We start from the raw sequence: 9629 nt of genomic DNA, 5'->3' as shown, positions 1-9629 counted from the left end.
TATGGTTTTTCCAGTAGTAATGCATGAATGTGAGAGCTGGACTATAAAGAAAGCTGAGCGCCGAAGAATTGATACTTTTAAACTATGGTGTTGGAGAGGACTCTTGAGAGTCCCTTGGACTGAAAGGAGATCCAACCAGTTCATCCTAAATATGGTCAGTCCTGAGTGTTCATTAGAAGGACTGATATTGAAGCTGAAGTTCCAATACTTTGGCCACCTGATGTGAAGAGCTGACTCATTTGAAAATACCCTGATGCTGGGAAAGATTGAGGGTGGGAGGAGAAGGGGACGACAGAGCATGAGATGGTTAGATGGCATCACCAACTCAGTGGACATGAGTTTGGGTAAACTCCGGGAATTGGTGATGGACAGAGAGGCCTGGCGTGCTCCAGTTCATGGGGTCGCGAAGAGTCAGACACGAGTTAGCAACTGAACTGAACTGAACTGGCAGTAGTGCCTGACTCTGTGACTTTATGGACTGTAGCCCACCAGGCTCCTCTGTCCATGGGTTTCTTCAGGCAGGAATACTGGAGTAGGTTACCATGCCCTCTTCCAGTGGATCTTCCCGAGCCAGGGATTGAACCCACCTCTATGTCTCTTGCATTGGCAGACAGGTTCTTTACCACTAGTGCCGCTTTTCCAGAGAAAATGAAGTCTCTGAGCCAACATGCTTTATGTCCCATACCTAATGAAAGTCCAATTACGGGTAACCTAGATATGGAGTTTGTTCCTCTTCTCCTCTAATAAAATTTTTGTAAAGAGGGATTATCAAGTAGTGTGCCTATGGTTAGATGCCTCAGAGTCAGCATCATAGAAACACATGATCAAAATTTTATATTTTTTGGAGGGGCATATCCCACCTATTGTGCACAATAATGTTCACAAATGGAAAACTATGGAGAGTAAAGTAATATCACAAATTTAGAGTTCCTTTTGAATTCACTGTGTGTAAATTTATAAATGCAATAGTATCTCAATGGTATTAGTAAAATACTAAGTGTAGGCAAAAATGGCTAAAGTCACCAGTGATTTCAGATCAAGTCAAATTAAATTTCAAACATCACTAATTAACATACATTTTCTTTTTCTACTTCAGTATTTGTCTATACATCTCTACCTAAATTCAACAAATATTCAGCTTGAGAAAATAATATAAGAATTTTAGAACTATAATTGTGGTATGGCTACAACATTGAATTGCAGCTTATTAGCACTTTTACCATCTTCTTGACACCCCTTTTGAATAAAATTTTGATAAAATCAAATCAAAAGGAAAAGGTGACATTTTGATTAAAAGCAAACTTGAATTTTATATTTCATTATGTACTTTGCTTTCTTCACATGATTGGAAAATTATTTTTCTAAATCAAAAACTGAAACCAAGACAATTGTTTCTTATTAATTTCTTTCTATATAGATTATTTTATATCATTTAAAATGAAATGCAAATTCCAAGGGAAAAATTAGAATATTTCCTCTGGCAGTAGAATATAAATTTTCAGCTTTTATGGGATATTAGTTCCCTGGAGTTCTTGGCATTGAAATTTGATACTTTGTATCACTTTTGTCTGTTTGGAAGGATAGATCAATGGCCATTGTTCTTTTTATTATTTGATTTTAGTTTGAGCTTCTCTCTCTGTTTTATCTGCCTTGGAACAAATTTAGTTGCATAAAAAGACAGTCCTTAGACACCCACTTATTATAATTTACTTCTCATTCTACTTTACTTAGGTTTTACCATCAGCTCAAGAAATATCTTCAGAATATTAACAGATTTAACAATTACACTCAAAATGACATTTGACTTTTCATTAAATTTCAGATGCTTTTCTTTTTCATATGAATATTCACTGCTCATATCGCCTCTCATTTTTTTCTAAAGGTCTATTTCAGCATGTGTCAATCATTTGTTGCTTTGTGTCAAACATTTCTAATATAACAAGTTTATGTGTTAATTTTTGTTTATTCCTGTGGAAGAAGAATCTCTTGAGCTTTCTAGTTTGACTGGTAATCAAACCTCATCGAGACAATACTTCACTGTCTTGATGCCTTGCCATCATAAGCAAGGAGGCCATTTCACCATCCCTAACCTGGGAAATCTCTTTTCTCACTTTCCAGTTTTTAGACATTAAAGTTGATTTATTTGAAGAAGCACTTAGAAGGAAAGAGGGCAAAGACTTAATACACATCATGGAATTCTACCCTATATACCTCACTGTATCTTAGTAAAACATATTTTGACATAATTAGTGATTCTGGAATCTTTCCCAGAAGCAGAGAAGTGCCTACAATGGGAGTAAAACTGAAATGCCAATGCTAAACCCAGACAGTTATTTCAGATTTTTAGTTCTATCATATGCAAATGTCTTTCCAGACCTTACAAATTTAAAAAAAAAAGCTTCATTCAGAATGCTTAAATGTATCAAAGACCACTGTTTCATGGCTTCTGCCAGTGTTCGCTGTTAAACACAGGGGGCCTCAAAAGAAACACAAACTGCTTAGAAATAGAATATTCATCAAGTTACAATGGTTAATAATTATCTTGCTTCATTCCCAAGTTGTTCCCCAAATAAACACTTACATGTTGGCATCATATCACCACCAACTGGCTGAAAGTGTTTACTAGGAAGGAAATCAACTTTTAAAATAAAATAAACAGGAATAAACAGTAAATATCTAGTATTTGATAAACTCATGGAGAAACCAGATTCTCCTCAAGTTGCCTTTTATTTATTTGCAGTTGAGATTAAATTTCAACTACTTCAAATCTAAGGAAAGCTGGCACTTGAAATGCTGTTAATTTTGGGAAAAAACCATCACTTGTCAATCTATCTTTAGCCTTGACAGATTTTGAAGAAATGGTTCACTAAATTTGTTCACTCCTTTTTGAACTCTGTCCAAATAGACCATTTTATGTATTCATTTGGGGACATTATCTGGACACCCCAACATTTTAAGGTGACTTCTCCTTCCTGGTGGCTGATTAAGCTTCATTTAGAACATCCAAATATAGTTATGAGTATGCCTTCTCTACCATCTAATCTAGACAATGCATATACACTGGCTCAGACAATTTCATTTGGCAGTGAGAAATTCCAGCACCTGTTTTCCCAAAGAAACTATCAACTTATAAAGCTGAGAACCTGATTAGAGCTATTAACCCAAGGCACTTAAGGTTTACAACCAGCACATAAAATTTTTAAAGGTTGGTTTCTAACATACTGAAGAGTGTACAGTACTTATCCAAAAATGGTATATTTCTAGTTCTTATGAAACCCTCAGGTTCACCTTCTTACCTTCAGAACACAGCATAAAACACAGCATGCATCTTGTAGACATTACTGCTTTGTATATGTGTGATCAAAAATAATTGAACTCTCTATATATGTATATATATGGAAACTAAACTTCTTTCCACAGTGATGAACCTTATAGCTTTCTTTAGATGGTTTAGATTTCTTTCGATATCATCTCTTTCCTCACAATCTTTGCCTCATTCCCTACTATTATTTGACTCTGAGCAAAGGAAATGAGGCTTCTAAGTGTTTAACTCTTTAATATAGATGAACATGTAAAAATTGCATATCTTATTTGGTTGGTTTCACCATTATTTACTTTTTCACTTTTCTCAGTTCTCATTCTCTAGTCTGGAAGCATGGTTTGTAACAGCAATCAGATTTAGCCCTTTATCTCTATTCTGGCTTCCATTACTTGGGTTATTGGTAAGACCACAACTATCTGCAAACTAAATTCCCTGTCTCAAGTATTTTTGTCCTCGAACCCACTCTTCACACCACTACCATATTTATCTCTTTCAAGCACCACTTACAACTTGTAATCCTTTATGTCTGCATTTCAAATGCAAACTCATCATTTGACGATTCAAACCCTATAATCTAATACCACACTCCCTCTCCCTAGGGTCTTTAGTTCTAGTTAGATTACTTTTCTTGTCAACTCATTCATACTCCCCACAGAAGTCATGACACATTTATATGATTCAGCTATTTGTTTATATAGGAAAATGAATATTATATTAATATAATACAAGTTCATGACAAAATTGCCCTCGAAGTCATAACAAACAAATATTTTTGGTTTTTCTTCACATAATAACAGCAAATAGTGATATAGTATTTATCAGGTGTCATGTCCTATTCTAATAGCTTTAAAAATATGATCTGTATAACCAGCAGTAGCCATCATCCACTCTGATTATTTGGTGTTTGTGTCACACTACTTGTTAAATATAGTGACTATCATCCTTGGTAAAAGTAGTGGTCAGAAAGGGCTTTTTTCTGTGCTGAGTTAAGAGTGGGAGTACTGAAAACTATTTCAGGCAAAGGAAGTGATATGCTAAAGGTCACCAGGTTCAAAGAAAACAGGAAATTGCAAGTAGGCCAGTACACTTGGAGTGAAAAGGGAGTAGGGGATTGAGAACAAATGCTAGAATGGCATGCTCCAGAAAGATCATTATGGACCTTGAAAATCATCAAAGTAAAGAAAAAAAACTGAAGTAGAGAAATAACTTGTTCAAATGAGTATTTTAGAAACTTCACTCTGTCAGCAGTGTGGGCAATAGATTTAAGACGTTACGTTATAGATAGGGTTACTTGTGTGGAGAGACTCTTTCCTGACTATCACATTTGTCTACCTCAAATTCTATTCTGTGAATGGTATTGAGTTTTAAACTTCTTTCCCACATGAAAGTTTGCTAGAGCATTTTAACTCTTCTCCAAAAAACTGTCTAATGTCAGTTAAAACAAGAATGCCTGTCTCTGTTCTATATCCACATCACTCTCCAGTTCAACTGTTTCTAAGGACTAGCTATGAAACAGAATAAAATTCAAAGACTTTCCTTTGATTTACAAAGTCCTCTATGATCTTTCTCTGCCCAATTCCATGAGGTAATCTTTTTTTTTTTTTTTATTTTAAAACAAAGTCCAATTTTATTCATTCTTAATATCCTATTGTAATAGTTTTTGCCATACATTGACAAGAATCAGCCATGGGTTTACATGTGTTCCCCTTCCCGAACCCCCCACCCACCTCCCTCCCCCTCCCATCCCTCTGGATCATCCCACTGCCCCGGCCCCGAGCCCTTGTCACATGCATCGAACATGGAATGGTGCTCTGTTTCACATATGACAATACACATGTCTCAATGCCATTCTCCCAGAACGACCCACCCTCACCTTCTCCCTCAGAGTCCATAAAATTGTTCCATCCATCTGTGTCTCTCATTCTGTCCCGCATATAGGGTTATCGTTACCATCTTTCAGATTCCATATATATGCATTAGTATACTGTATTGTTGTTTTTCTTTCTGGCTTACTTCACTCTGTATAATGGGCTCCAGTTTCATCCATCTCAGTAGAACCGGTTCAAATGTATTTTTTTTAATGGCTGAGTAATATATTATTCTCATCTTCATTCACTATGATCCAGCCACACCAGCCTTGTTTTATTATTTGAGTTAATGAAGGACTTGTCATTAGCTGTTTACTTCTGCCTACACCCTCTACCTCTATATTTTCAATGCTACTAAACCTGGATCTTTGTTTTTCATATCTCAGCTGAGATATCACTTCAAAGAGGCCTTTTCTAACCACTAAGTCTAAAGACACCAAAAATGTTCTGCCTATGTTTTCTTCTAGGGGTTTTATGGTTTCAGTACTACACTTAGATCTTTAATCTATTTTGAGTTTATTGCTGTATATGGCATCAGAGAATGTTCTAACTTCATTCTTTTACATGTAGCTGTCCAAACGTCCCAGCAGCACTTATTAAAAAGACTATTTTCTCCATTGTATATCTTTGCCTCCTTTGTCGTAGAATAATTGACCATAGGTGTGTGTGTTTAGTTCTGAGCTCTCTACTCTGTTTCATTGAACTATGTGTCTGTTTTTGTGCTAGTAACATACTGTTTTCATTATTGTAGCTTTAAAGCATAGTTTGAAGTTAGGAAGACTGATTCTTCCAACTTTATTCTTTTTTCTTAAGATTGTTATTACTATTTGGGATCGTTTGTGTTTCTACACTTTTTTAAAATTATTTGCTCTACTTTTTTTAAAAAATGGAATTGGTATTTTGATAGAGATTGCATTGAATTTGTAGATTACCTTGAGTAGTATGGTCATTTTAACAATATTAAGTCTTCCAATTCAATCATAGTATATTTATCCATCCGGTTGTGCCATCTTCAGTTTCTTTAATCATTGTCTTACAGTTTTCCTGGTAGTTCAGCTGAGAAAGAATCTGCTTGCAATGCAGGAGACCCTGGTTCAATTCCTGGGTTGGGGAGATCTCCTGGAGAAGGCATAGGCTACCCACTTCAGTATTCTTGGGCTTCCTTGGTGGCTCAGATGGTAGAACTCTGCCTGCAATGTGGGAAACGTGGGTTCAGTCCCTGAGTTGGGAAGATCCCCTGGAGAAGGGAATGGTTAGCCACTCCGGTATTCTGGCCTGGAGAATTCCATGGACTGTATAGTCCATGGGGTCGCAAAGAATCAGAAACGACTAAACAACTTTCACTCACATAGTTTTCCAAGTATATGCTTTATACCTATGTAGGTAAGTTTATTCCTAGGTATGGTTTACTTTTTGATCTTATGTTAAATGGGGCTGTTTCCTTAATTTTTCTTTCAGATAGTTTGCTGTTGAAACATATAAATATCACAGATTTTTACATATTAATTTTGAACCCTACAATCTTATCAAATTCATTGAAGAGTTCTAGTAGTTTTCTGGTGGCATTTTTAGAATTTTCTATGTAGAGTATCATGTCATTCACAAAGAATGGTAGTTTTACTTCTTTCTTTCCAATTTAGATTCCTTTTATTTTGTTTTCTTGTCTGATTTCTGTGGCTAGGGCTTCCAGAGCTATGTTGAATAAAAGTGTGAGAGTGGGTATAGTTTTCTTGTTCCTGTCTTAGAGAAAATTATTTCAGTTGTTCACTTTTGAGTACAATACTAGCTGTTGGTTTGTCATCTCTGGCCTTTATTATGTTGAACTATGTTCCCTCTATGCTCACTTTCTGGAGATTTTTTAATTACAAGTGGACATTGAATTTTGTCAAAAGATTTTCCAGCATCTATTAAGATTATCATGTGGTTGTTAATCTTCAATTTATTAATGTGGTGTATCACATGGATTGATTTGTGGATACTGAAAAATCCTTGCATCCCTGAGATAAATCCCACTTGATCATGGTGTATGATCTTTTTATTGACAATCACTTTTGTTGTTGTTGTTCAGTCACTCAGCTGTGTCTGACTCTTTGCAACCTAATGGACTGCAGGACGCTAAGCTTCCCTGTCCCTCACTATCTCTCAGAGATTGCTCAAATTCATGTCTATTGAGTCGATGTTGCCATCCAACCATCTCATTCTCTGTCATCCCCCTCTCCTCCTGTCCTCAGTCATTCCCAGAATCAGGGTCTTTTTAAGTGAGTTAGATCTTCACATGAGGTAGCCGAGGTATTGGAGCTTCAGCTTCAATATCAGTCCTTCCAATAAATATTCAGAATTAATTTCATTTGGGATTGACTGGTTTAATCTCTTTGCTGTCCAAGGGATTCTCAAGAGTTTTCTCCAACACCACAGTCCAAAAGCATCAATTCTTCCATACTCAGCCTTCTTTATGGTTCAACTCTCACATCTATACATGACTACTGGAAAAACCATAGCTTTGACTATACAGACCTTTGTTGAGAAAGTGATGTCTCTGCTGTTTAGGTTTGTCATAGTTTTTCTTCCAAGGAGCAAGTGTCTTTTAATTTCATGGCTGCAGTCACCATCTGCAGTGACTTTGGAGCCCAAGAAAATAGTCTGTCACTGTTTCCAGTTTTTCCTAATCTATTTGCCATGAAGTGATGGGACACAATGCTATGATCTTAATTTTTTGAATGTTAAGTTTTAAGCCAGCTTTCTCACTCTCAACTTTCACATTCATCAAGAGGTTCTTTATTTCTTCTTTGCTTTTTGCCATAAGGGTGATGTCATTTACATATCTGAGGTTATTGATATTTGTCCCTGCAGTCTTGATTCCAGCTTGTGCTTCATCCAGCCAGGCATTTCACATGATGTACTCTGCATATAATTTAAATAAGCAGGATGACAATATACAGCCTTGACGCATTGCTTTCCCAATTTTGAACCAGTTCATTGTTCCATGTCCAGTCCTGACTGTTGCTTCTTGACCTACATACAAGTTTCTCAAGAAGCAGGTAAGGTGGCCTGGTATTCTCATCTTTTTAGGAATTTTCCACTGTTTGTTGTGCTCCACACAGTCAAAGGCTTTAGTGTAGTCAGTGAAGCAGAAGTAGATGTTTTTCTGTCTTTTACATAAGTCATAGCAATATTTTTGAATTTATCTCCTAAAACAAAAGAAACAAAACACAATTAAACAAATGGATGTCAGTTAATCTTAAAAGCTTTTGCACAGCAAAATAAACCATTGACAAAGCATAAAGATAACTTTCTGAATGGGAGGAAATATTTGCGATTGATATGACTGATAAGGGATTAATATCCAAAATATACAAACAGCTCATACAACTCAACCTCAAAAAACAAACTGCTTAAAAATGGGCAGAAGACCTAAATAAATATTCATCTAAAGAGGATATGCTGATAGTCAGCAAGCAGGTGAAAATTTGCTCAACATGTCCAATAAACAGGAAAAGGCAAAGCAACACCACAAGGAGATATCACCTCACACCTGCAAGAATGGCTATCATCAAAAGGAACACAAATAGCAAATGTTGGAGAAGATGTGGAGAAAAGGCAACACTGTACACTGTTGGTGGAAATGTAAATGGTTGTAGCCACTGTGGATAACAGTATGGAGGTTTCTGAAAAACTAAAAAAATAGAGCTACCAAATTACCCAGCAATTACACTCCTTTGAGTCCCTCCCTATGCAGTGTCAGTCATTTCTTGCTTGATATCATGGCCACCATCAGATCTCTCATAAAGCCCAAGATCATCAAAAAGAAGACCAAGAAGTTCACCTGGCACAAGTCAGATTGATATGTCAAAATTTAGCGGAACTGTCAGAAACCCAGAGGTATCAACAACAGGGTGTGCAGGAGATTCAAGGGTCATATCTTGATGTCCAACATCCGTTATGAGAGCAACAAGAAAACAAACACATGTTACCCAGCAGACTCTGGAAGTTCCTGGTCCACAAAACCAAAAAAATTATAGTGCTGCTGATGTGCAACAACCTTTGTTTCAATTTCTCACAATATCTCTTCCAAGAACTGCAAAGCCATTGTAGAAAGAGCATCCCAGCTGGCTATCAGAGTCACCAATTGCAATTCCAGGCTGTGCAGTGAAGAAAACAAATAGACAGCTCATGTGCAAAATGTGTTTGTGTTAAGAAAACCATGAAACTTGGGAAAAAAAGCACTAACTTGAAAAGATACATGAATCCCAATGTTCATAGTAGCATTATTTACAATTGCTAAGATATGGAAGCAACCTAAGAGTGTTATTTTATATTTGTATGTGCTCCTAACTTAAAGAGGTATTTTCTTCATTAAATGTTTCCTTTTTATAATTCATGGCAATATATTTGATCATAATCCACTTTCTTTATTCAACATTTTAATAGTTGCACTGTTC

The 9629-nt window shown here is 36.2% G+C and overlaps 1 pseudogene; it reads left to right on the top strand.

Moving 5' to 3' along the window:
• Positions 1 to 8951: 8951 nt before the first annotated feature.
• On the top strand, positions 8952 to 9353 carry LOC145535799 (large ribosomal subunit protein eL32 pseudogene; annotated as a pseudogene).
• The last annotated feature ends 276 nt before the right edge of the window (positions 9354 to 9629 follow it).

This window comes from Giraffa tippelskirchi, chromosome X (assembly GCF_054371585.1).
Source record: "Giraffa tippelskirchi isolate mGirTip1 chromosome X, T2T-mGirTip1v1.2.pri, whole genome shotgun sequence".
Lineage (NCBI taxonomy): Eukaryota > Metazoa > Chordata > Mammalia > Artiodactyla > Giraffidae > Giraffa > Giraffa tippelskirchi.
Note: the sequence above shows the minus strand (reverse complement) of the source record. Positions and strands in the feature narration are given on the sequence as shown.